The sequence below is a fragment of the Meriones unguiculatus genome, chromosome 4 (genome assembly GCF_030254825.1).
Source record: "Meriones unguiculatus strain TT.TT164.6M chromosome 4, Bangor_MerUng_6.1, whole genome shotgun sequence".
NCBI lineage: Eukaryota > Metazoa > Chordata > Mammalia > Rodentia > Muridae > Meriones > Meriones unguiculatus.
Window position 1 is genome coordinate 122,415,812 of NC_083352.1, and position 27,470 is coordinate 122,443,281.

At 50.7% G+C, this 27,470-nt stretch overlaps 1 protein-coding gene and 1 pseudogene across 4 annotated transcripts in view; one reads left to right on the top strand and one right to left on the bottom strand.

Annotated features, from left to right (window-relative positions):
* The window catches only part of LOC132653802 (small ribosomal subunit protein eS6-like), a 40,354-nt pseudogene extending 24,648 nt beyond the window's left edge, over positions 1–15,706 (top strand).
* Dlgap4 (DLG associated protein 4) overlaps positions 1–27,470 on the bottom strand; it is a 147,572-nt gene that overhangs the window by 111,800 nt on the left and 8,302 nt on the right. The gene's annotated exons all lie outside the window — the stretch shown is intronic.

Consider the following 27,470-nt stretch of genomic DNA (forward strand, 5'->3'; position numbering starts at 1 on the left):
GTGGCCATTAATCAACCTCATTGGAACTGAGGATGTCACGGGGCCTTTCGTGGGAGCTGGGCCTGGCCTTCAAGGCTTGGGAAGCTGCCAGATTGAAGCCTCCAGCCCTTCTTCCTGGACAGGCTCCTAGCCTGACACCCCTGCTTGTCCATCCCATCCATTCCCCCCATTCAATCCAAAAGATGCGCCCATTCCTCCTGTACATACGGCCCAGAGCTTCCCTCCGTACACAGAGCCACACTGCACTCAACTCGACTGAAGAATCCAAGGTGCAGAGAAGCCACTAGCCCAGAACAGGAAGACTGTGGGTGGTGAGGAGATCCTGCCTCACACAGAGGGCAGGGAGCACTGGGATCACTCTCCTCCTGGCTGCTTTTCAGGTGTTCTCACCCCCTCCCTGGACCTCAGGGGTCTATTTCCCAGTCAGACTCCTAAGAAAATAACCCTCTGGGTCCTGGTGCTCTGACCCATCCTCACTGTCTCTGCCTGCTCCCGGTGAAAGAAACTAGAAGAGCGGATGAGGTGTCTACAGGGGGCTGAGCTGGTATTCTGAGCTGGCGGAAAGTGGGCTGCCATGGTGCCCACTGACTTCTGAGGACAAGGAACCTGCAGCTTTGGGAAATGCTGCAGGGAGGGGCAGGAGGTCGGGCTAGCTCCTCCTCCACAGATTGGGTGGTTCTGTTTTCCCATCTCTGTCAACACAGTATTCACTAAGTTCTACTGTATGTGCCAGAGTTGACAGACCAGGGTGAAGGGCTCCACCTCAGATCACACCCACCTCCTCCTGCAGGCGCAGAGTGACCTTCCAAGCACTGTTTCCTCATATTTAACCTCTCAAAGGGTGACTGTGGGGTCAGAGTGCTGTGCAAGAGGGCCATCATGCCTGCACACTGTGTGCTTGACAAGAGTCATGACTCTGAGGCTCCTGGGTAGACAAAGCTGGTAAAGCGATCGTGCTGTGACTTGTGTCACAAGGGCCTGGGACAGGGAAAACCACAGGCCACACAAGATTCCTCTGACAGGGACACCGGCTGGGAAGTCTGAAGGATAAGAACTGGCGACAGCTTCTACCGAGGGGCTGGCCGGGCCACGGGCCTGTGTTGGCCATGCCTTGGTAAGTGTCAAGGATCTGAAGAGAGAGGCCTGCAGCCAGGGAGGCATGAACTGGGCTTCAGTTCTCCTCTCTCCTTAAGCTGGCTGTCTACTCCAGAGGGGCTAAGGAGCTGAGAAGCGCTCAGGGCCCAACCTGCTGGACCTGACCTTGGCTGTGTCTCTTCCCCTCATCCCCTCGGGCTGACTCAATGCTACCGATGGTGCCTGACTCACCCCTTCAGTGACAGCTACTTATGCCACCCCCTCCGCCTCCCAGTCCCAGTAATGGAGCTCTTCGGCTCCCACCCAACCCCTTTCCCATCAGCCTCCAGACAGCCACCGAGGGGCCTGGCCTCCCAGAAGTCCGGGTCCCTCCTGAGAGGAGAGAGGGAGGTCCCTTCTGAGAAGCAATCCCTCCTCTCTCTACTCAGCCCTGCCCCAGCAGCTCACACCAACTGCAGATGTGGCCATCTCTGTGGATGGCCAAGGTGCAAGCCAGCGGTGAGCCCTGGCCTAGGCTGCTGGGTGTCCAGGGACATGGGTGTGGTAACTTAGAGGGAGCCACCAGCGGCTTCCCCCATAAGCCACCTATTCCCACCACCTCAGGTCCTGGGGAGGGTGAATCACACAGCCCCTGTACCCTGATGACAGCCACGTGGGGTGAATCACGAGACAGAGCTGGGGAGCCCTAGCCCATCTCTCAAGTGTGCGTGGGTGCTCCAGGGACACCCCACTTTTGTCCTGTCCTCACTCCCAGAACAGGCAGAATTTCCCGAGGCAGAGGCAGCATGCACACACTTGTGGGTAGCCAGAGGGAGGAGGGAACATCAGGGCTCCAATTTGGGGCTGTTTCCTGGAGAATGTTGGGAACTAGGTCTCCCCGTGTCTACGGGAGGAGGGAATATCCACAATGGCAGCCAACCAGAAATATGCTAAATGGGACACCCTGGCCTACCCTAGATTCGCCTCCTCAGCTCTGGCCCTCAACTGTCCCCCTTCCTCCCTCTGCCTCCTCCACTCAGCATGGAATCCACTTTTTCCATGGCTCTGGGGCTCCAGAAGGCTTCCCACCTGATGCTCACTTCCCGAGCCCTTTCCCAGGGCTGTGGACCGTGGCAAAAGCCACTGCTGGGACTCCATCTCTCAAGGCACGCTCCTTGGCACCTTGCCGCAAACACCACCCGTGGTTCTTACTGATGTCCCCAAGTTGGGGACACACACCCTGCTCAACACACCCTCCACAGCTTTCCTAACTCGGTGGCCAGGCAGAGCAAACCCTGCAGGGCTCCCACCCTGAGGGAGCAGGCAGAACCTCCGGAGGCTGCCGAGTCCCCGCCCTTTCGGCACAATCCTCCCTCCCCCTCAGGTTCCCCTGCTAGGAGTGTACTCCTACCACACACACACACACACACACACACACACACACACACACACACGAGAGGTTCCCTGTGCCTCGGTGTCTTTACCATACCATCTCCCTGCCTCTTCACCCAGGCAGTTGTTACAGGTTTTCCAGAGTTTAGCTCAAATGACGCTTCCTAACGATGACCCTCCCCCCGCAACGATGACCCCACACACACACAAAAACACAAACCCTGCCTAAGTGTGGGTTCCTCTGTCTGCCTGCTCTCAATTATTTGCTGGCTCCGCGTAGGTTGGTGGTTTCTGAGGGCAGAGGCCAGGCTACCCGGGGCCTTGCACACAGCTGACACTCAATATATGTTTACTAAGAATGACTGGTGGTTTTTTACTATGGTTCTAGCATCTTCCAGATGGGCCTCTCTGCCACCCCCTGTTACTCATGGCTGGGTCCCCGCCAGTACCCAGCTCTCAGCAGACACGGCTCCTCACACATGTCCAGCTCCAGTGTGTCACAGCCTGAGGAGCTTCCCTCACAGGCCCCGCCACACCCCACAGCATCCTGGACAGCCAGAGACCCTGGGGCTCACGGACGGAAGCTGCCGGCCCACACACCTACAGACCACCGAGACGCCCAAGTCTCCTCTAGCTCTCCTCCCCTCTCAGGGCTTCAGCATCCTCTTTAGACAAGGCAGCCCCATTCCTTCCTGATATCGTGGTGAAGATAAAGGGAGAAAGGGTGGGAATCCACTGAGGGCAGCCCAGGGGCAGGCAACAACCGGCCGAGGCCTTTCTCATTAGAGGTGGCAAGGAGCCAGGGGCTCCTCCCCAGGGGCTCATGCTAAATCTGGGCTCAAACCATCTAGAGAGGGGCTCCCCTGCTCAGCAGAATTCCTACAGCTGTTCTAGCCTGGAATCCAGGTACCCAGCAAGGCAGAGGTGATGACCCAGGTGAGGTGCCCATCTTGGCTGCTGTCACCTTGGCACCACCTCCTTTTTACCCGGCCCTTTGTTCTCTCCTCCCCAGCAGCACAGGCACCTGCTCCCCACAATCCCTGGCCCCACCACAGCTGCTCTCCTTCTCTGCAGCCTGGTGCTAGGGTGGTCATGCCGTCTGAAGGGCTTTCTTAATGGGTGTGTGCTGCCAGGAGCGTCTGTCGGTTCTAGCTCTGCCTCAGGGTTGGATCAAGTCATGCCTCCAGGGGCTAGTGAGTCAGGCTGGGGTTCAGTCTGCATTCGTTTTGTCCCTTGCACAAGTACCACACTGCTAAGCATTGTCTTCCAGCATGTGAAATGGATTTGGTGTTCACGTCAGCCTGGGGAAAGTACCACATTAGGCCTCACTCTCAGAAGTCTCTGGCCCCTGGAATGAATCTTCCTCCTTTAAAAAAATGTGTGTGTGTGTGAATGGGGGTGGGTTTAGGGGGCACTAGGGACAATCTTGTCATCCTTAGGCCCACTATCTGCCTCCTTTGAGACAGTCTTCCACTGGCCTGGAGCTCACCAACTAGAGTAGACTACTTGGCCAGTAAGCACCAGACACACACACACACACACACACACACACACACACACACACACACTGTCTTCATCAACAAGTGTGCCCGGCACACCCAGCATTTTTAACGGGTTCTGGGGAATCAAGCTCAATCCCTTGTACTTAGAAGGCAACTACCAAAAGAGCCGTCTCTTCACTCCCTCTTTCTCTCTTTTTACTCCCAAGTTCAGAAGCTTGCAATAGCTCAGTAGCTGAGCTGCCAGGAGGAGGCAGACGATTGAGCAGAGACAGACACTGGGTGGGACAGTGGCCCGTGCAAGGCTGCTGTGCTCCAGGATGCCAGAGAGAGAAATGTCGCTGCAACAAAGTAGTGTAAGCGAGGCTGACGTCTGTGGGACACAGAGCCTGGGTGCACTGCCGGCACACCCAAGGAGTGACGGGAGCCAGGGCAGCGGGCAGGTGGGTGATGGGGCCTCCCCGGAAGAAGATGGTCCTGTTCTTCCCTGGGGACAGCGGGACCAGCTCCTACTCCAGCCTCATCCACATGCCACATGCCAGGAGTTGATCATCCCCGGGCACTGGCCTGGTGGCCACTGTTCTACTCATTGGAGAAAAGACATAAGCAAAGTACATGAGAGTGACATTCGAACTCAGCCTGAGCACTATGAGTGTATACCCTGTGGTGTGAAAGACTGAGAGTTTAGGGCGGAGGCATACACCAGTGCAGATATCCTGAAAGGTGGAAGGTTCCAGTGTGACAAGTCAACAGTTGTCAGCTGGGTGGCCTTGGCAGCCAGAAACATGTCTGCATTAACAGTCAATGGGCATAGAAAGATGTCTGAAGGAAAGAGGGATGGAGAGAGAATGAGGCCTCGGAAGTACCATGAAGCTCAGAGCAACACACACAAGTTGCTCTGTAGGTACGGCGGGAACTCAGGACCTTAAGTACTGTAAAAGCACTTGTCCCCTGGAGGACAAGAGGGACCCTGGCCACAGGGCAGAAGCTACTCTTCCAAACAAGAGCTTGGAGAGGAGGTGTCCCCTTTTTTTCTTAACATTCCTGATGAAGGAATTTATTTCCTTTGGGAAAGCAGGTTCTGGAAAGAGTTTTGGAAGGCTTCTCAGAGGAGACAGCTCAAAGGTGAAGAGGAGGGGATCCTATATGCTCTGGGCTAGAAAGAGGGGAGGGAAGGAGGCAGCGCCATCAGCGTCCAAGATAAAGCAGCTACCACTCACAGGTCGTTGCTAGCAGGCGGGACACAGCAGCAAGACTGCACCTGCTTGAGTGTTCAGCCTGGGCCAGACACTCAGGCCATCTCCCGACGGTTCTTAAGGGCCCTAGGAGGCCCGAGCAAACTTGCCTGGGTCCTACAATCTCAAGCCCAGGCTCGTGGCTTCCACAGACAGAGCACCCAGAAACTGGCCCAGACTCAGATCAGAAAATGAATGTTAAAGGATCTGTTCTGGAAAGAGCTGGTTGCTCAGAGGAAGGATGGAGGCCCCCTGTCTCAGTCTCCCCTCAGGAGCCTGGCACAGGACTCAGAAGCCTCAGCACTGTAAGGGGTGAGACAAGGCTTGGCAAGGCTCCTTCCCACCCACCCCAGGGACTCGGGCGGCAGCTCCAACCTGCAGCTTTAATTAAAAGGCCTTTTCAAACCATTAACAGCAATAATAATAAAACTCCAAATAGGACCGATAAAGCAGCAGACTGCAGGAGAATTAAAATGGGTACCTGGTGTTCCGACACCCCCAGGGGGCAATTGGCTCTGAGGGAGGAGTGATTTTCACCTCCAGTAGACCTGTCAGTCCCAGACACTGCAGGAGAGTCAGAAGAGAGCTGGGGTCTCTTTGGCAGGTAGACACTGGACACGGGAGCCCCCAGCCCACCTCACTAACCAGGAACACCTCCTCCCCCAGAGCTCAGTGGACCTCCTTCCCGCCTCCACCCAGCCCTGATTCTGATTTAGGTCACCTTTACCACCCCAAAAATAGCTCCCCTTAGTGCAGCCTCCACGTCCACCCGGGCCCTTGCAAAGAGCGCTCCACACCAGGCTTCCCACCGTGTGAGCCAGACCTGACCGCCACCCTAAGGCCTTGGTCCTCAGGACCTCCTGCATGCTGCCCTCCATCACATCCTCTGAGTTAGCCCCGCTCCTCTCACCTCAGGGCCTTTGCACAGAAAAGTACAGAAGAGACCTGCGCGGCCCACGTTTCCCTCCGTCAGGCTCAATAACCCATCCCCAAGGCCTCTGAGAACTCCCACCCCTTCCCCAAGCCCCAACAGCCCCTTCCCACACAGGAGTATTTCTGGCAGTCCTATCTGCTTGCCCTCTGTTCCCTGTAGGAGCCTGTAAGGGGAGGGGCCGGCTGACTTGTGCACAGCTGTGGCCCTAGTGCCCTTGCTCCATTGTCACGGCCCTCTGAAGCCATGTGCCCAATTAAACGCTTTCTTTTATGAGTTCCTTCAGTCATGATGGTCTGTCACAGCAACAGAACAGTAACTAAGACAGCACCCCTGAAAATGTCAGGCCAGTGGACCACGGAGCCTCTGCGTTCCCTGTTCTGCCTGAACTCTGCTCTAGGCCAGGTCTTTAAAGGCTGGCTCCTGTGTTAACTCTTCAGGTTTTGGCTCACCATCACCCCTTCTCCCAGGCAGATCCCTCCAAACCTGTTGCTTTCTCTGCCACAGCATTTATTCTGGGGGCAACGGCAGTGTCTCTGTATGTGGGGATGGGTGGGGGTCCTGTTTCACTTGGAGGAGGTCAGAGGCTGACGCTGGTGTGTTCCTCCAGAGTTCTCCATTTCAGTTTTTGAGACAGGGTCTCTCACTGAGCCTAGAGCTCATCAATTTGTCTAGGCTAACTAGTCAATGAATTCCAGGGATCGTGGGACTCCACCCCCCTAGCCCTGGGGTTACAGATACTCTGCTGTGCTCTAGCATTTCATAACGACGCTGAGGATCCAAACCAGGTCCGAATGCCCGCCTGGCCAGCCTTTATCCACTAAGCCCTGTGCCTGCCCCAGTTATTTTTATTACTTCCTTTCTTAGAGCTCCCTAATACAGGGACAACATCTGGCTCCAGGGCACAAAGTAGGTGTCCAGTGAACATCCAAGTACGCCTGTGAGGACAGCGGAGCCCATATTTCTCTTTCTTTAACCATAGAAGCCCCCTTCCCTGCTCCCTCTCCCCAGGGACAGGCAGGCAGGGGTCCAGCAGCCCAAGTGCCCCTGCCTGCCTGCCGATCCTGCCCAGACAGAACAATCTAACCTCTACAACTCTAGAGCAAAGTGACTTAAGGAGACAGATAAATGTTGCCATGTTGGCCCCTGTCCCTCCTTGGCCTTCGGGATGCTGGGGGAGGGGAAGGCTTTGAGGAGGCTGAGGGACAAAGCCACTGGCTTATTCAGCTCCTGAACCCTAACGCCACGGCTCAGCCACAAAGGGCAGGGAATGGACGCCAGTCAGTTACTGGCCCTGGACACCAGAGCTGCTTATCAGTCATGAGGCAGGCGTGACCATCCCCACAGGTGAGAGGGGAAACTGGGCCGGCAAGATGGACTCCTGCCTGCAGGCCTCAGCACTCTCCGCTGTGCCCGCTCTCCCACATGCCTCGCCTTGTGGGGGAAGCAGGGCCACTCTGGCCTTCCCCAACTCCAGCTCGGGTTAGTATCACGGCAATAACGGGTGCTGACAGAAATGTCATATAACAGTGACAATAACATTGAAGACGCTGCCACCTGTGAGGTAGCTTACCACACGGCCATTTCACAGGTAAGGAACAGAGGTACTGGCTGAGGCCGCACAGCGGATAAACAGCTCTGACTCCAGACACCACACTCCCCGTCTGCCCCCACTCATAGTCTAATATAGTCTCGGGGTGTCTGTGGGGGAGAGGGGGTGCCATGATCTCCGGCCCTTTGCCACACAGCCTCACTGCCTGGTCCTTGAGGCGCCTCACCCCCTTCTAAAGGTGAGCTCTGGAGAAGCACATGCCTTAACTGTCGCTCGCTTACGTCTTTCAGGTTTTTAGAGCAGGGTCTCATGACAGCCCAGGCTGACCTGAAACCAACTCTGGAGACCAGGCCAGCCTGGACTCACAGTGACCCTCAGACTACAGCCTCCTGAGTGCCGAGATTACAAGAAGCCACCACACCTGACTCTTATCATTTTTTTCCTTATTACAAAAGCAATATATACTCAAAGAAGAAAACAGAAAGGCACTTGGAAAATGAAATTATTTTCCCAGAGGCGAGCACTTTTTATATCCTGGTGTGTGTCCTCCTGGCCTTTTTATTTTCCACCCAAGATCACATGAAACACCCACTTTTGTACTTGTCTGGGCATCTGCCTGCAACTCCCTGAATCACATTTAAGCATCACTACAAGCAGGTGACACATTAATGTACCCAGTTAACAGATACAGAGAAGGTTATAATCCCTTGTTACTCCACAGGGCAAAGCTAAGTGCCAACCGACAATTATTTGCCCCAGTGGTCGGAACCATCCTCTTCTGCGCTCCTGGAGCTGGAAGTACCAGCCCGACCCTATGCTGAGTTTTAAGATAAATAGAATAAACAAAATCGGGAGGGTCTCAATTCATCCCTGCTGCAGGATCTGGCAGGCCTGTTTTCTCCTCTCGTGTGTGCAGGGCTATGCTGGCTGTACCTGCCAGCAAGAGCCAAACTGCTCCTTCCAAGGACATTTGCCTTATTTCACTGTGGTTTTTCCCTCTCTGGGAATCGGTGGCTCAATCTGGCAGGGCCCAAAGTCACGCCAGCTGGAGGCCCTGCTCTTGTGTCTCAGGACAGGAGGGACCTAGGAGGCGCTGAGTGACCAAGTTAAATGACCCACCTAGCCACCTGACACCTTGGACACTCTGCCACTGTACATTCTGACTTAGAAACAAGTCGTAGCTAGGCACAGAACGCCCTGCAATGCAGGTGCCCCCAGGCCTACCTGAGAGATGAAAAAAATGCCCAGTCAGGAAGTGCCTCCACCAAGCTTTTGATCTCGACACTGTCTCTCTGTCCTGGAACCACACTTAATTAGTGTGTAAAATTGTCAGTTATAAACCCTTAAATTCAAGGAATTACATATTCATATAATCAATATAAAGAATAAGCCATAACCCACTTGCTCAAATCCAGCGACCAAGAAAACCTTGAAAGTGGCCAGAGAAAGCAGAGCACCAGTGAGGAGCAAAGAGAAGGACAGCAGATTCCTTCAAACATTGCAGTAAGACAGCCCTGGGACGACACATTTGAAAGCATCGAGAGAAAACCCTGTCAATGTAGACTTCTCTGGCCAGTGAAAATAACGCTAAAAAGATAAAGTAAAATAGTGGCCTTTTTTAGGCAGAAAAATGGAAACACATCATCACCAGTAGAACCACAGCGTAAGAAATGTTAAAATCCTTCATGCTGAAGGGCAGAGGATGGAGAAAACAAGGCTCTGCAAGAACAAAAAGGCTGGGTGTGGCAGCCACAGGAACTACTACTCAATAAGATTGTTCTCATCACCTAGACCTTCAAAGTCAAGCAACAATTTGGGCAAAACTGTCAATGATTGCTAGGCATAGCAGCACATGCCCACAATGTCAGGCCTCAGGGCTGAGGCAGCAATAGCTGAAGTTCCGGGCCAGCCTAGGCTACGCTGCAAGACGCGGTCTCTAAAAAGCCAAAGCAAAAAGTAACCACGTGAATAGAATGTGATTACAATTCACACAGAAGTAAAGTGCACAAAATAGCACAAGAGAGAAATGGAGGAATATTATTCAGTGCCTCCGAGGACATGTGAAGCAATGTGATGTTGCTTGAAAGCAGGCTGGACGTCGAAAAATCTCTACTACACACCATGCAGCAAACATTACAGGTGCACTATCTAATCACACACAAATAAACAGGATGATGAACACACAACTAGCTGTACAGAAAGCAGAGAAGTAGGGAATACGTCAAAGACTTACACCTAACTGTATCAGCAATCACATTAAACATAAATTGTCTGTCTGTCCCAAATAAAAGCCAAAGACTCTCACACTAGGGTTTTGTTTTGTTTTAAAGATCCAGCCATATGCTGCATATTAGAAATGTGGCTAGTCCTGGCCTGTTGGTGCATGCCTGTAATCTCGGCACTCTGGGAGGCAGAGGCAGGTGGATCTCTATGAGTTTGAGGCCAGCCTAATCCAGGACAGCCAAGGATACACAGAGAAACTCTGTCTCAAAAAAACCTAAAAAGAAAAAAAGGAAGGAAAGAAGGAAAAGAAATGGAGCAGGGTGTGGTGAAACACGCTTGTAACCCTGGCACTCAGGAAGTTGAGGCAGGGGGATCAAGAGTTCACAGGCAGCCTGGATTACACAGGCTGAGCCCACTTCAAAAGAAAAAAGAAACATACTTTAGTTATAAAACAATAACAAAAATGAGCCCAAAGCTATGGCTCTGAGCTGACTCTGACCAAACCTGAGTTCAATTCATGGTAGAAGAAACGACTCCCATGGGTTGTGTGTTGATCCTGAGATTTGGAAGGGGAAAAAAAAAATAACTCCATCATTTGGGGGAAATTTTGAAGCAAGCCTTATTAAACACTGATCAAGGGATGGACTTTGGTCAGGACCATTCTCTGGAATTTCCCAGCTGAGAACGGCCTTGAGCCACGTGTTACAGAGGTTTAAAAGGACAAACTATAGGCTACCTTACTTTCACAGGGGGCTTCGTTATTTTCCAAGAACTACAGCTCCCGGCATTCCAGGAAGATAGCTGGTTCCTGGGCAGGTGGGGCCTACAGGCTAATTTTGGGCATTACATGTCGTCTGACCTCTAAGTGTATGTAATGGCATGCACTTGCGCATACACTGTGCACACACACACTAAAGCACACATTTAAAGTAAAAAATTAAGAAAAGGTTTATTTAAAAAATACAAGTTGAACCAGGTGTGCTTGTACACACCTTTAATCCCAGCACTCAGGAGGCAGAAGCAGGAAGATGGAGGTCCATGAGTTTGAGGCCAGCCTGGTCTACAGAGTGAGTTCCAGGACAGTCAGGGCTACACAGTGAAATAATGTCTTGAAGGCAAAACAAAACAAACAATGACAAGAAGTTAAAAGGGTAGAAAAGCACAGGCCATGTTGATGCCTCGGGCTAGTTACATCACAAAAGGTGTATTTCAGGGATAAGTAATTTCATAGTGACAAGCAGGTCAATTCATTAAGAGGAACAATATTCCCAAATATTTATGCATTTAACAGCAACGCTTCAAAATACACAATGTCAAATGTGCTTGGAGCCTGGAAAGACAGCTCAGTGGATAAGAGCACTTGCTGTGCAGGCCTGAGGACATGAGCTCAAAACTCGCTCACAAAAAGGCTGTGCACAGTCACGAGGCGGCCTGTAACCCCAGCACTGGGCAGCGTGAACACAGGAGGCGCACTGGGCCTTGTGGGCTGCCGGCCCCCATCCACGTTCAGTGAGAGTCCCTGTCTCAAGGCAATAAACACGGTGGCCAGTGCTTTCCTCTGGCCTCTGGGCACAGGTACACACACACACACACACACACACACACACACACACAGCTAGGGTTGGGATGCAAGGAGAGGGAGACAAATCCCCAATCAGAGTTGGACATTTCTACGCCTTTCTTGCAATAATTAATGAAGTAAGTGACCAGAAAATAAATAAGGGTGCAGATGATTTAGCAGTGCTCTCGACTACCTTGGCCTAAGTGACATTCCTAGAACATTCTGTTCACTAACGGCAGAGTGCATATTCTTTTCATGGAACACTTGCAGAAATAGGCCATATTCTCTGCTGTTAAACAAGACTTAATATATTTTTAAAGATTCGAGTCACACAATATACCATCTGATCAGAGCAGAATTAAACTAAAAGCCTCTACGAAAAGATTCCTGGAAACCTTCAAATATTTGGGGACTACATACTACAGTCCTAAGCATTTCCAGGGGGCCAACAGGAAATCAAAAGAGAAATGCCAAATTACCTTGACTTGAATAAAATTAAAACACAACAAATCGAAACGGGTGGGACAGGGCTGATGGCTCAATGGTTATGACCATGTGCTGTTCTTGCAAAGTCTAGAACTTGGTCCCCAGCACCCACAGCAGGTGGCTCACAACCACCTGTAACTCCAGCTCTTCACACAGAAAACACACATGTATGCATAATTTAGAAATATGTTTTTGTGTGTGGAATATCCAAGCAGTTCTTAGGGGAAGCCTTCTAGCACAAAATGCCCAGGTGCACAAGAATAAAACCGTTTAAAAATAATTGACTCTGGCTGTCTTCTTAAAATATTAGAAAAAAAAAAACAAATTAGACTTGAACGAAGCAAAAGAAAGGAAATAACTGACATCAGAACAGTGATCAATAAAAGAAGAAAATATAAAAGCAGTCGAGAAAAATCAGCAGCAAAAGACGGTCCTTCAAAAAGATCGATCAAATTCATTAAGACATAGCCAGACTGATGGGAAAATTAAAGATGAGAAAGAGAAAGAGATTAAACACGAATTACCAATACCAGGAGTGAGGCAGGTGGCATCCTGCAGACTCTACAGATGTGAGAGGACAGTAAGGCTGAACACACACCGCAGAGCTGTAGCGACCGAGCCAGTGCGGCTCTGTCGGGAGGACGGTCGATGCAATAAAGCTGAGAGTTGAGGAGAAAGCAACAAACCTCACATTTATGATCAATCAATTTTCAAAGAAGGTGCCAAGGCCAGTCAATAGGAGAGCGAGGTTTGCTGGCAAGGGGTACCAGCAGAGCTTATATTCGTGTGCGAAACGATGACAGGGGACCCCTGTTCCGCACCGTGGACAAGAGTGACAAAGTCAAACTGCCCTTCCTTCCTCAATGGCTTTGGTCAAGCGTTTTGCCACAGTAATAAGAAGAGTAAAGAATACATGTGACATGCAAATCAACCTCTCGTTTGGTTTTTGTTGTTTGGATGGAGTCTTGCTGTGTAGCCTTGGCTGCATACACCCTGCTGGCCTCAAGCTTACAGCGCTCTTCCTGCCCTGCCCTCCCAAAGCACACACACACACACACACACACACACACACACACACACACACGTTAGCACTCTCCGGTAATGCAAGCTCTCTCCATTCGATGACTCCATACGGTAACTCCTCTGTCCCCACCTCCCGCCGGACCCTCAGAACTCACGTGGCAGGAGGGGAAAACCCGCTCTCTTACGTTGCCCACTGACCTCCACGTGTATGCGCACACACCAAGCAAACAAATGTAGTCTTCCTTTATTTAACAAGGGCTGGGTGGGGGTGTGACTCAGTTGGTAACTCCAGACCGTGCAGACAGCAGCAAAGCATCTGTAACCCAGCTCCCCTGCAAGCCACTCAAGGTGGAGACAGGAGTCTCCAGGAGCTCACAGACCCCCACAGGGTGGAAAAGAAGTCCTCTCTCTAGTCAGGAGGAAAAGCAAGGTCCCACACCTCCACATGCACACACGTGCCCCAGCACAGAGCACACCAAAAATAGTGACAACAAAGCAATATTACAAACAACTTTACGCTGATACACTTCAAAGGAAATGAAGAGAATAAATCTCCGTCCTCTCTTCTCTCTCATCGCTGTTTCTTTGTTTAGGATAGAGTCTCTACCTAGCCCTGGCTGTCCTGTGCACCAGGTTATCCTCAAACTCACAGAGATCTGCCTGCTTTTTCTGCCTCTCAACTTCTGGAATTAAAGGTGTGCATCACCACAGCTGGCCTGAACAGGATACAGTCCTTGAAAAGCACAGACAGGGGTCTGGAGATGGCTCAGAGGTTAAGAGCAGACAGTGGTCTGCTCCTCCAGAGGTCCTGAGTTCAATTCCCAGCAACCACATGTTGGCTCATAACCATCAATAATGAGATCTGGCGCCCTCTTCTGGTGTGCAAGTATACATGTAGCCAGAACACTGTATATAGAGTAAAATAAATAGAAAGGGAGGGAGGGAGGGAGGGAGGGAGGGAGGGAGGGAGGGAGGGAGGGAGGAAAGAAGGAAAGAAGGAAAGAAGGAAAGGAAAACAGTCAACCAAATCTGACAGACGAAGCTGCCCTATATCTGTTAAGGAAACCCTGTAGGGGAAACATGGATGGCGGAGTTCGCTGTGATTCACTGGTGTTCTGCTGTCTAGAGTCACAGCCATACATGTTTCTAAAGGCCAGAAAGGATGTAGAATGTTCTTCCACAAAATGACCTGTGCGTGGTGACACACCCAGAAGGCAGAGCCAGGCAGATTGCTTTGAGTTCAAGGCCAGCCTGGTCTACAAAGGGAGTCCAGAACCACCAAGGCTACACAGAGAAACCCTGTCTCGAAAAAACATAAAACAACACAAGAAAAAAACAAAGAAGGAAGGAAGGAAGGAAGGAAGGAAGGAAGGACCTGTGCCTAAAGAGAAAGAGACGATCACCTCCACCTGAACACAGCACGATGTATACACAGTGAAAATTACATTATACTTCCTACATATGTACAATCTTGGGGATAAATTCAAATATCTTAATTTTTTAAATGAGAGAAACATTAGTGTCCAGGGGTAAGGGGAACAATACATAAATAAACTCAAGGAAAAATTTCTCCACAAAGGGATTTCATAGCTCACTCGATCCCAACTATTGGAAGAGATACGACCTTTTTGTAAAAGACCGAAGAGGGGCAGGAGAAAGGCTCAGCAGTCAAGAGCACTGACTGCTCTCAAGGAGGACCCAGGTTTAGTTCCCAGCACCCATAGCAACTCACAGCCATCTGTAACTTCATCTCTGGGGGATCTAACACCCTCTTTTTAACTCTGTGTGCGCAGACATACATGCTGGCAAAAACACCCATACACATAAACTAAAAATAAATAGATCTTTAAAAAATAAAAAGATAAAAGAGTAGGCAACACTTTATTTCATCTAATGGTACCCCAATACTCAAACCTGAAAGAAAAAAAAAAGACCAACACAATGGATGGAAATTAAGATCAACATCTTCTGGGGTTTTTGTGGTGCCTCCTACATGGTCGGCAGTGACAAGAGAAAGCCGAAGATCCTTCCCAGCCAATGGCCGTCACACACTCTTGGAAGTGGACTATGAACCCACATTCCTACTTTCTCTGAGAAGCGTACGGCCACAGAAGCAGCTGCTGGAGCCCTGGGTGAGGAGTGGAAGGCTGTGTGGTTCAATCAGTGTTGGGAAGAGCAAACAGGATCTGCCACAGCAGGATGTCTCAGCCCACGTCGAGTACGCCTGCTCTGGGGTGAGGGGCCTTCTTGTTGCAGGCCAGGGGAGCTGGAGAGAGGAAGGGCAAGTCTGTTCACGGATGCACTGTGCGTGCCAGTCTGCGTGCTCTCAACTTGGTTATCGTGAAGGAGAGAAGGATATTCCTGGACTGGCAGACACTGTGGGACCTCCGAGGCTGGGGTCCAGAAGAGCTAGCAGAATCTAGAGGTTTTGAATCTCTCCAAAGAAGATGTGTCTGCCAACGCTTTCAGAAAGCCCTAAAGGAAGGTCTGAAGCCCAGGTCCAAAGCACACAAGGCTCAGCATCTTGCTACTCCACGTGTCCTGGGATAGGAACGCGGACGTATTGCTCTGAAGAAACAACGCACTAAGAAAAACGAGGAGGCTGCCGAATATGCTAAACTTTTGGCCAAGACAATGAAGGAAGCTAAAGAAAAGTGCCAGGAACAGATTGCCAGGAGACGTAGGCTGTCCTCGCTGAGAGCTTCTACTTCTAAGTCCGGTCGAAAATAAGTCTTCAAGAGTAACAAATAAATGATCAGACCTTGAATCTCCAAAAATAAAAAAATAAAAATAGAGCAACATCCTCCATGAGCATCGATGCTGAAGTTCTAAACAAAGTTTCAGTAAATCCAATTCAACCACTTACTAAAAGAATAGCATCTTGAGCAAATGGAACTCAAGTGAAGAATGCAGGGTTGGTTCAGCCCTTGGGGATCAATCAATGAAAGCTACTGCCTGACTCCACATGAAGAATCACGTGACCATTTCAACCCAACAGGATGCATACCTTAAGACATCTCACCAAGCTCAGGAGAGAACTGCTGCACATGGGAAAGAGCCCCACAGCTGAGGGTAGCGCCCTCGCCTGTAACCCCAGCACTCAGGAGGATGAAATGGGTCAGTATGAATGGGATCCCATCTCATAAAAATAAAACCAACAACAAACATACAAATTTTTGTTTATTCACTTATGGTTTGGTTTTGTTTTGATATAGGGTTTCTCTGTGTAGTCCTGGCTGTCCTGGTTCTCACTCTGTAGACCAGGCTGACCTGGAACTCATAGCGATCCACCTGCCTTTGCCTCCAAAGTGCTGGGATTAAAGGTGTATGCCAACACTACCCAGCCGTTTTTGTTGGTGGTGTTTTGTTTTGTTTTGTTTTGTTTTGTTTTGTTTTGTTTGTAAGACAGAGTCTCACTATGTAGCCCTGGCTGGCCTGGAACTCACTTTGGAGAGCATGCTGGCCTCAAACTTGCTTTAAATGCTGATAACAGGCTCCTGGTAAATAGCTCTGTCTTAAACCTGATGTGTGTGTGCATTTTGCTTGCATGTATGTCTGCTCACCGTGTTTGTACCTAGAACCAGAAGCATCCCTGAAGAGGGCATCAGATTCTTGGAACTGGAGTTATGGAGGTTATGAGCCATCATGTGGGTGCTGAGAACCGATCCCAGGTCTTCTGAAAGAACGAAGGTGTTTTCTGCCACTAAACCATCTCTCCAGCTCAGTAATAGAAAAAATCTTAAAGAGTATAGGCCAAAATTCAGCTGCCATTTTAGTGCCTGGTGAAGAGTGGAGTCTTCCCCTAAGCCAGAAAACAAGGCAAGGGCGGCTACCCGCACCTCTCCTGCTCAGAACGCTTCGGAACGTTTTAGCCAGAGCAGTCCAGCAAGAACATGAATTAAAAGGCATGTAGAGCTGGAAGAAAACTTTGCATACAACACTCTTAGAGGAAGAGTAATGAAATTCACACACACACACACACACACACACACACAGCTACAACAGCCAGTGAGCTCATCAGTACAAGACACAAGAGCAGAACATAAAAGCTTACTTATTTCTGTACTGGATATGAACACTCTAAAAAAAAAATCCTAAACACCACCTAGAGTAGCATCAAAATAGGAGTAAGTCTGAACAAAGGAGTCAAAGCGCAGAACAATGAAAAACCAAAATATGTGAAGTTTAAAAACCATGCAAGAGCCCTGGGTTTGACCCCTCTCCACCAACAAAATAAATAAAATAAAATCTGAGAAATATTGCCCACTGGTTTAAAATATCAGTACTGGGATAGATAGGTAGATAAACTTTAGCAGGCAGAGAGCAAAAGAGGACTTGGGTTCAGTTCCCAGGACCCTCACGGCGGCCTGCAACTGCCCATGATTGCAGTTCCAGGGGATTCAGTGCCCTCTTCCTGCCTCTGAGGACACCAGGCCTCTGAGGACATGCAGTGCACAGAATAATAATCAGGCAAAACACTCATACACATAAAAACTGATAAATTAATTCTCAAACTCACATGGAAAGGCAAAGAACCCAGAGGAGCCAAAGCAACCCTGGCAAAGAACAGCAAAGTTAGAGGGCCTGACGTCCAAACAGTAAAAGACCACTACAGACAGACAGATGGAACATCGTAACAGAAGAGAAGCCAGAAACAGGCTCACATACACATGAATAGTTGATCTTTTTTTCAGTCAGTCTTTCATGTAACCCAGCCTCGCCTCAAGCTTACCATGTAGTTGAGGGTGACCTTGAACTTTTTTTTTTTTTCTTTTTGGTTTCTCTGTGTAATAACCCTGGCTGTTCTAGAACTCACTCTGTATACCAGGCTGGCCTTGAATTCACAGAAATCCACCTGACTTAACTCTTTGGATCTATTTGAGGAGAAAGAGCACCTAAACAATTCAGACATCTTTTAAAAGATTTATTTTTATTTTATGTGTATGAATGTTTTGTCTGCATGTTATTCTGTGCACTGCATGTATGTTTGGTGTCCTCAGAGGCCAGAAGAGGGCATTGAATCCCCTGGAACTGGAGTTATGGACAGTTGCAGACTGTCTCTTGATTTGCTGGAGTTAAACGTGTGTGCTACCATACCCAGCCGACCATGAACATTTTTTGAAATTAAAAAATAATTATGTGTACATGTATATTTCTGTGTATGAGCACATGTGTGCAGCTGCCTGTGTAGGCCACAAGAGGACATCATGCCCTGGAGCAAGAGTTACAAGCAGTTGTGAGCCAACAGAGATGTAGCAGCCTAAACATCTCTACAGCCCATGACCTTCGACTTCTGACCCTCCCGCCTCTACCCCCTGAGTGCTGGAATTAGTCTTGGACACTATGCCTGGTCTATGTGGTGCCTGGGGATCAAACTCAGGGTTTTGTGCAGGCCAGGCTCTGCTAAGGGACATCTCCAGAACAGCTGATTTTTAAAAATCAATCAATCAATCAATCAATCAATCAATCTCTCCCTCCCCCTCTCTCTCTCCCTCCCTCCTTTTCTCTCCCTTTTTCTCCCTTCCTCTCCCTCCCCCCCCACCCGATTTTGTTTGTATTTGTTTTGCTGGAGATTTCATCAGCAGCCTGGTACCCTGGGTAACTGATCTTTGACAAAAGAACACAAAGGATGCATTGGAACCAAGTGAGCTTCTTAACCGATAACAAGAAACATTTGTTTATTTACTTTACGCATGCACAATGTGCACCAGAGAGCACACCAGGAGGTCAGAGATTGAGCTCGAGTTGTCAGGCTTAGAGGCTTCCTTATTCTCATATCCACCTCACCATCCCCAGGACAGCTTTTCAACTACTGGATTAAAGGTACATTTCTTACGTAACACGTGAAACTTGTTTTAAACGAGACTTACACATTACACAGAACAATTCAAACACGGACCACCTACAACTGGGCTAGAGAGATGTCTCAGTAACAAAGAGCGCTGGCTGCTCTTCCAGAAGACCAGGGTTCAGTTCCCAACACCCACATGGTAGCTAATAGCCATCTGTAACTCCAATCCCAGGGGATCTATGCCCTCTTCTGACCTCTGGCTCCCAGGAATACATGCAGTACGCAAGCATACATGAAGACAAAACATCCATAAACTAAAATAAAATTAATTTCAAATTTAATAAAAACTCTAAAACTAAAACAACAACAACAACAACAACAACAAAAAAAACAAAACTGTAGAGAATGAGCTGGGCATCATGGTGTATACCTGTAATCCCAGCACTCGGGGACAGAGGCAGATGGATCACTGTGAGTTCGAGGCCAGCCTGGTATACAAATCCCAGGACAGCCAAGGCTAAACAGAGAAACCCTGTCTCAAAACAAAACAAAACAAAAACAAAAATTGTAGAGGAAACCATGATGATCTGGGGTTAGGCAAAAGACTCTTAGCTATGACAGCATTGGATACAATCTGTCACAGAATGCACTGATAAGTTGGGCTCCATCAAAATTAAAACCATCTCCCTTTGACAAACTCTTAAAGAAATGACCACGCAGGCCACAAACTGGGAAAAGCACTGTGTTCACACATCTTTACAGGACCTGCATCCAGAATACAGAAAGAGCCCTCAGGCCTCCATATGTATGCTTGCGTAATGCATGTATTCCTGGTAGCCAGAGGTCAGAAGAGGCCTCCATAAGGGGGAAAAAATCAAGGAGAAAAGACTCAAGCTTGAGAAGACACATAGTGGATAACAAGATGTTCCACACCACTGGTCACTAAGGAACTGGTCGCTGTGTGGGGGACTGCACCCACAGAACGCCTGAAGCCACAGGCTGAGCACGTCAACCTCAAGTCAGTTCTGAGGGGCTGAGGAGGAACTGGACCTAAAACGGTAGTTTCTTAAAACTCGAAGCACACGCCTGCCATATTGTCCGGCCGCTCTTCTGGGTATTTACCTGAGAGAAGTGAAGATTCCTAGGAAGACTTGGCTATAACTGTCCCTACGAGGCTTTGTGATGCTTTCACACCGGAAACAAACCCGCATGCCCATCGGAAAATAAATGATGGCACACCCACTCCATGGCTATGGAAGAGAAAGGGCTGGCCCAGGACGCTGCAGCATCTCCAATCAGTAACCTCAAGAGAAGGGTGACGGACAAAGAGTGCAGTAGTGGCCATTGCAGTTAGCTAGGAGTCTAGGAAATGTAAACAGATCCTTGCTTGGGAGATGGAGGGCCAGGTGGGGGGAGGAAGGCAAAGGGGGGAAGGAGGGAAGGCCAGGTGGGAGGAGGAAGGGCCAGGTGGGAAGGAGGGAGGGCAAAGGTGGGGAGGAGGGAGGGCAAAGGTCGGGAGGAGGGAGGGCAAAGGGGGAGAGGAGGGAGGGAAAGATGGGGAGGAGGGAAGGACAGGTGGGGAGGAGGGACAGGTGGGAGGAGGGTAGGCAAAGGGAAGACTGCACAGGATGACAAGGAAGCTTCGGGTGGTGGTGGGAATGCTACATCTGTATGGCCTATTACACATCAATTATACCTCAATACACACTTTCTTAAAAACAGGGATAAATCAAGGTCACACCAGGAATAGAGATTAAGCTGGCATACCTTCACGGGCTCTGTCAACGTAAAGGTTCTAAAATTGTCTTGAAATTTTAAGACTCGTCTGTTCACACCTCCGTAACCGTTTACTTCCAGAACGCAGCAAGCCTCGTGCCACTGCTCGGAGATAACTATACCCAGACGCCGACACGGGGCAGGGTGATGCCATTCTAAATCACTCCTGCTCAGACGTGACGCGCACAGCCCAGAGCCCACGACTCTGCCGCTTTTATCAGCTCCAGGTTTGCTCCCACTCCATCACCAGGATTAAATCGTCTCCCCCCTGGGGAGAGTGGAGCCACTAGATACCGCGCTTAGTGAGAGGGATGTGTTCCCACCAAAGACGGAGCAGGGCATGGGGGAACAGGAGTGAGACAGGCATTCCTGGAGAGTCACCTCCACCGTGGAAGAGAAAAATCTTGGGCAGGCACGATGATGGCTCAGCAAGAAAAGGTGCCTGACAACCTGAGTTCCATTCTCAGGATCCACACAGTGGGAGGAGAGTACCCTCTCCTGCCAGCTGTCCTCTGACCTGTGCATGCCTGATGTGGCATGAGCACATACACACAGACACATACAATAAATTACATAAGGTGTAGTTTTTGTTTTGGTTTTTGGAGACAGGGTTTCTCGGTGTAGGCTTGGCTGTCCTGGACTTTGTAAACCAGGTTAGACTTGAACTCACAAAGATCCACCTGCTTCTGCCTCCTGAGTGCTGGGATTACAGGTGTGTGCCACCATGTCCACCTAAATAAGCGTAGTTTTAAAGTCAATTTAAAAAGAAAAATCTCCACGGAGATGGGCCCACAGGAACCTGTGCCCCTCGTCACACCGGGCATTTCCACTGACTTTTGGTTTTGTCTTTTTCCTTTTTATTATTTCAAACATTTTATCTAGTCTTACATAAACAGGGTTTTGGATAAGGTTAAAGTTTACGAAAGAGCTGAGCAGAAAGCACAGGTTTCACCGGGTCTCCATATAGCCACACACCTACCCACCCCATCAGAACTCCCTGTGCTGGCACGGTAGCCGGCACAGTAGCCGTTACTGCTGACCAGCCCTGGTTCACAGTCCCTGGTGCCAGCCACGGCCTCTGCACTGCACATCCCCTTGGTTTTAACAAGCAGAAGCACGACCCCCTCCACTGCAGTATCATGTAGAATACTTTCACTGCCTCCACCCCCACCCCACGAAGCCTGGGCTTCCTTCCATCCTCTTCCTCCCATCCCTCCATTCCTGGCAACCACAACCACTAATCTTTCCTTCAGACTAGGTGTTTTTTTTGTTTGTTTGTTTGTTTGTTTTTGTTTTTTCATTTAGTAATGTGTTACAGCCTTCTCTGCCTTTTTTCTTTTCTTTTCTTTTTTCCTCTCTTTTTACAGTTTGGTAACTTGTCTTTTTGTTTTTGTAACTAGCAAGTAATATTCCACTATGTAGACATACCACAATTTGTCTACCTGCTGGAGGGTGTCCTTGCAAGCATTGTTTTATTTTTAATGTTTATTTTACTAGTTTCTTTTAAATTTTTTATTCTTTCATCAGTCAATGCACTGAATTAATTTATTTATTAAAACTTCATTAATTAGCCAGGTATAATGGTGCATGCCTTCAATCCTAGCTCTCCAGAGACAAAGGCAAGTGGATCTCTGTGGGTTCCAAGCCAGCCTGGTCTACCGAGTGAGTCCCAGGACAACCAGGGCTATATGGAGAGACCCTATCTAAATGGTTTTGCAAAAGCAAAACCTTTACTTATTTTCTTTTTTTTAAAAAAAGATTTATTTATTTATTATGCATACAGTATTCTACCTGCATGCCATAAGAGGGCGCCAGATCTCACGATAGATGGTCGTGAGCCTTCATGTGGTTGCTGGGAATTGAACTCAGGACCCCTAGAAGAGCAACCAGTGCTCTTAACCTCTGAGCCATCTCTCCAGCCCAACATATTTGTTTTCCAGTTTGTTTGCTTTTATTTGTTTAACATGGCAATAACTTACTGCCCACCACTTAGGGCCTGGCATGAGGCGGCCTAGCCACACAGTAGGGTGTCTGCAGTTGACAGGGGAAAAACCTGGAGTTGGCATGTTGGTGAGGACATGGAGCTGAAGTCCCTCTGCAGGTGGGAATTTATCAGCACAAGCACTTGGGAAGACGGTGTGGGCGTCCCTACCAAAGATGGGCGTGCCCTGGCTGGACACTCTAGAAACAACTTTGCACTGAGGCAGAGTGGAGGGAAGAGGCACTCGGCATGTGGAGGAAAGTTCAAAAGGGCACTGTCCACAGTCACTGCCGGAAGTAACCAGGCAGCCTGTCAGCAGCAGCAGCCGTGATGCCCAGTGGTCCGCTCAGCGCAGAACCAGTCCAGACAGCAGTGAGGGAGCGCCCGGACAGAGCACAAGGAAAGGCAGCGAACAAGCACTCCCCTTGCAAGGTCTAGAACAGAATTCTGGGTGCTCCGAGGGCTGGGGCTTCCTCAAGAGCTGGGTGTGGTGGCCACACCACGCTGGACAGGACACTCGGGATCGGTGCAAGCAAGACGCTCACTGCCCCAACTCACAGACTCAAGTGAGTCTCTGAGAAGCATCAAAGGCAGCTACAGAAAAACGGAACTAATGTGGCCCCATTTTATGTAAAACCACTCACACACCTGCACTTCACCGGCAGAGAATGCCAGCATCACCCGCAATACCATTTGGTGGCACCCGCTGCGCGACCAGCCTGTTACCCCAAGCTCTTTGGCATGCCCTTCATTTCACAAGGGTCTCCTGAACGGGGACTGCCACTGAGGCAGGGTGCTGAGGACTCTGAAGTCATCGGGGCCTTATGGAAATGCCCAAGCCCCGACAACAGCCCACCAGGCTGCAAACCACCTTTCCCCCAACGCTCACTCAGTCCCGCCTTCCCCTCTATTTCCTGGCAACATGGACCCCCTCACTTCTATTTGCATACCTGGGGACCCTCTCTAGCAGTGTTCCTCTTGGTCCTGTGTGGGTGCCTCTTCATCCTCTAGGTCTCAGCTCAAGGGTGACCTCCCCCAAGAAGCCTCTGTGACCCCAGGCAGAAGCCCCAGTTCCTGCTGCCTCCCAGCTGGGGCCTCAGTATGGCTCCACTCCCCAAGGAACACCAAGTGTCCAAAGTCCCTGTCCACCACCTGGCCTGGCACAGGATGGGTAGCTCAAGAATGAATACACTTGCTAGGGAGACTGAGGAAGAGACACCTAAAGGGCCGCAACCAATGAATGGTGGCAAGAGGAGGGGACGGCAGGTGGGTACGCTGTCTCCATCCATCCCAGCATCCTTCTGGTGGACAGGACTCTGAGCCTCGGCACTTCCCTTGTCAGGGACCAGAACCTGCTGTCCTCCAGCCTCCTGCTCTCACTCTCCTCACTCTGCTGAAGCCCCAGTGGGTGGTGTATTAATAAACGGGAGGGAGAAGGTCACCCAGCTCTCGAGCGCTGAGCCGTCCTTGACTCGGGCAGGCGCAACTGAAAGGCGCTGGGGAGGGGGGCCGCTTCGCTGAGCACGTGCATGCTATTTCTGATTCCCAGCTGGCCAGACTGGCCCAGTGCATCTGCTGTGGGAGCCCGGGCAGCCTGGAGAGCAGCAGGGGGATGGGGAGGAGCAGTGACCATCACCCAGCCATGCTCGCACCTGACCTGGCCATAGCCGCCCCGAAAACTCAACCCACCGCTCCTCATGGCCAGGTGAGTTTTCACTGAACCCCTCAGCTTAGCATTTGGGGCTCACAAAGACCCAGCCTGCCTACCTGCCTGCATTCCGGTTCTCCCCTCCTACCGTCAGCCCAGCCCTCCCTGTACTGTGGGTCTTCACACCTGCTGTCCCTTCCGGTGGGCAGGAGGGCCGCTGTCTCCAGCCATCCGCAGGCCTTTGGCTCGCTCAGCTCAAGTCCCAGGCCTCAGCACAGAACATTCCTCTACCACCACATATCGGGGCCCCTTGTAGGACATCCCCCTAATGTCAACAGGTACCCTGGGTTATCTCAGATGTCTTTGAGCCTTCTCCTGGACTAAGATTTGAGCAGTGTGGAGGTCCTCGCCTTCATGTCTCTAGCATTTGGTCCACGGAGACCATGACACCTCATTAGGCAGAAAGTGTGTGGGTTCTGAGATGAAGCAGTGGACTGGGGAGCTCAGAGGTGGTGCACAGGCAGGGACCAAATAGCTGGATTTGTTTGTGACCTGATTATGAAGGGTCAGAGAGACGGAGCCTTAGGGGACAGGGAGAAAGGAGGAGATCCACCCACGCTCAGCAGAGGACCCCTCTCAGCCTCACACTGGCCATCACCAGTGTCCCCTGGAGCAGTCAATAGCCTGGCTCACAGCTCGGGAAGGCTGGGATACTGTACCAGGTGTGGCTGCCCACAGCCCTGCCTCCCTGCCCCTGACAAGCACCGTTGACACGGAATCTGTACAGAGAGTGTGTGGCCTGAATACATCTGCTTCCCAAAGCAGGCTGCCCAAATGGGGCATGGGGCTCCTGGCAGGTCTGGGCGCTGGGGGAACTGGACCACCTGCTCACCACTTACAGCCGTTAGCTCCTGGGAGAGGGAGGTTCCCCAGACACCGAGGTCAGGCCTGGGTCTGGCAGAGGCCCTCCAAGCAAAGGCTCGAAGCCTACCCTCCCGCCCAAAGCTGCTGCCTGGAATGTGGGCCATGCACAAACCAGGCCAGCCAAATTAGGAGGGTTCCAGGGAGGGAAGGCCTCCAACAGGGTCCCAGAGCGGCCTGGGGGTGGTAAGGTACAGGCATTCTGGTTCCTAGGCTTGCTAGGGACTCTGATGGTTCCAAGAATTCTCTTTTTTTTTCTTGAAGCTCTTACAGAGAGCCTCCGCAGAGCACAGGGTTTAGTCAGGGATCTTGTGGTTCCAGCCCATCTTGACCCCTGCCTCACTTTCACCAGCTCTCAGAGTGCTCACTTTCTGGTCCTCTTTCTCTAGCTGGTCTCTTGGGGAACCCCAGGTCCTTCTTCGGGCACTGGAGCATACCAGCCATTCCCCAGGCGCCTGTCATGCCCCAGGCTCTGTTCTAGGCACCCACTTCACTCATGTTCAAGCCTTGAGGGCAGGCATGTACTCTTTGGAGTACAAAAGGAGAAACTGAGGCTAAGAGTTGTTCCTGTCACGCAGCTGGCACACCTAGCTAGACTCTAACTCACACACCCTCATAATCACCTCACTTCCTCAGGGTGGTCAAGCTCTGGCGGCTGCTTCCTGGAGGCTCGGACTTTGGTTTCCCACAGTTCTTGGGACTGAGTGCCCTGCCTCCTCCATTCCTTTTTACTTTCTCTGTTTAAAACAAAACCAGGAAACACACAAACAAACCAACAAACAAAATCCTATTCTCGAAAACAGTTGAACAGAAATGGCCTGCTGTGGACACCACACTGAAGGAGCCGACGGTCTCCCCAGCCAACGGTGTCCTGACCCACTCTCAGCCTGGCCAGTGCTGGGTTCTGAAGCTAGTTCGAACCCCACTCCACCAGCAGCTGCTAGGTGACCTCAGGAACGCCACCTTCTGTCATGGCCTTGTTTCCCCTCCTGAGAGGACACTTTTCCCGTGCCCAGAGTCATTCAAGAGACAATGCCATGCTCTGACCTAGGTGCCATGCTGCTTCTTGGCATGGTCATGTTGGGGCTTCACTGGGTCCCTCAGGTAGCTCCTGGAGGTGTCCTAGATAGGAGGACATCTATGTAAGATGGCTTTCAACTGCAAGCTTCAGAGTCCTGCTCCAAAACAATAGATAGCTAATGAAGAGAGAGAGAGAATATATGAAGAAATGAATGAATGAGTGGGTGGGTGGGTGGGTGGGTGGATGGATGGATGGATAGAAAATTAGTTACCCAAGGAGGCACTGGGTCCTGGGTCTAGGAGAAGACAGGCCCTACTTCCAGGACCACTATTCCACCACGAGAGTACTGTTGCCCGCCTCACTGGCCCTGGGTTCCTCCTCATGGTGGTGGACAGACCCACAGACAGATCTGATCCTCAGAGACCACTGTGCACCAGCACCAAGCTACAGGTGCCCTGTGTCCATCTTCAAACCGTCCTCACTGTCACCGTTTGGGACTGAAGATGAATGCCCGCCAGGCCTAAAATAATCCTTGGCATAGTCCTTGGCACAAGCGGGTGTTTGCCTCAGAGAGCGTACAGCAGCTGCAGGAACAGACAGGCCACACACAGGGCTTAAAGGACAAGAACAAGAAATGAGGCCAGGTGTGGTAGCATAAGCCTGTAATCCCAGACCCATGAGGCTGAGGCAAGAAGACCTCAGGTTCCAGGCCAGCCTGACTTAAACAGCAAGTTCAAGGCCTGTCTAGACTACTAAGAAAGACACTAACTCAAGGAATCAGGGGGAGTGGGTAAAGGGGGAAGGGAAGAAAAAAAAATTGCTCCTGGGAACAATCTTCAGATTATGGCTTTTCCCAGGTTGGAAAGGCAGCTCTGACCTCTAGGCCAGCTTGACAGCAACCAGCCCGCTAGCCTTAAACCCTGTGGTACCAGGACAGATGAGGGACTGGCCTCCAGAAAGGGTTCCCAAGGTTGGAAGAGGAACAGAGACAGGGCTACAAAGGACACAGTGCACGGACAGCTGCGTGGCGCCAGCCTGTGGCTACCCACTCAGGCAGCCGCCCCGCCCCGACCTCTCCCAGGCAGCTGCGCCTGCACGCACTGCTAGGCTCCACAGTGCCTGGGCACCACTCCTGACTGGGTGTGTGGTGGTGGTGAGACCGCTGCCATCAGACTGGAAGGGTTCCTGCATGCCTCCCCCCCCAGTCTACCTTGCTGTGGGGTGCGGGGATACATGAAGTCAGCCAGGGTAGGGTCTCCCAGGCTAAGGGGACAGTAGAGCCAGGGGCTAGAAGGCCAGGACACAGAATATACCCTAGTCCTCATGTGGAACTGTGGAAGGAGAAGGGTGGCTTCG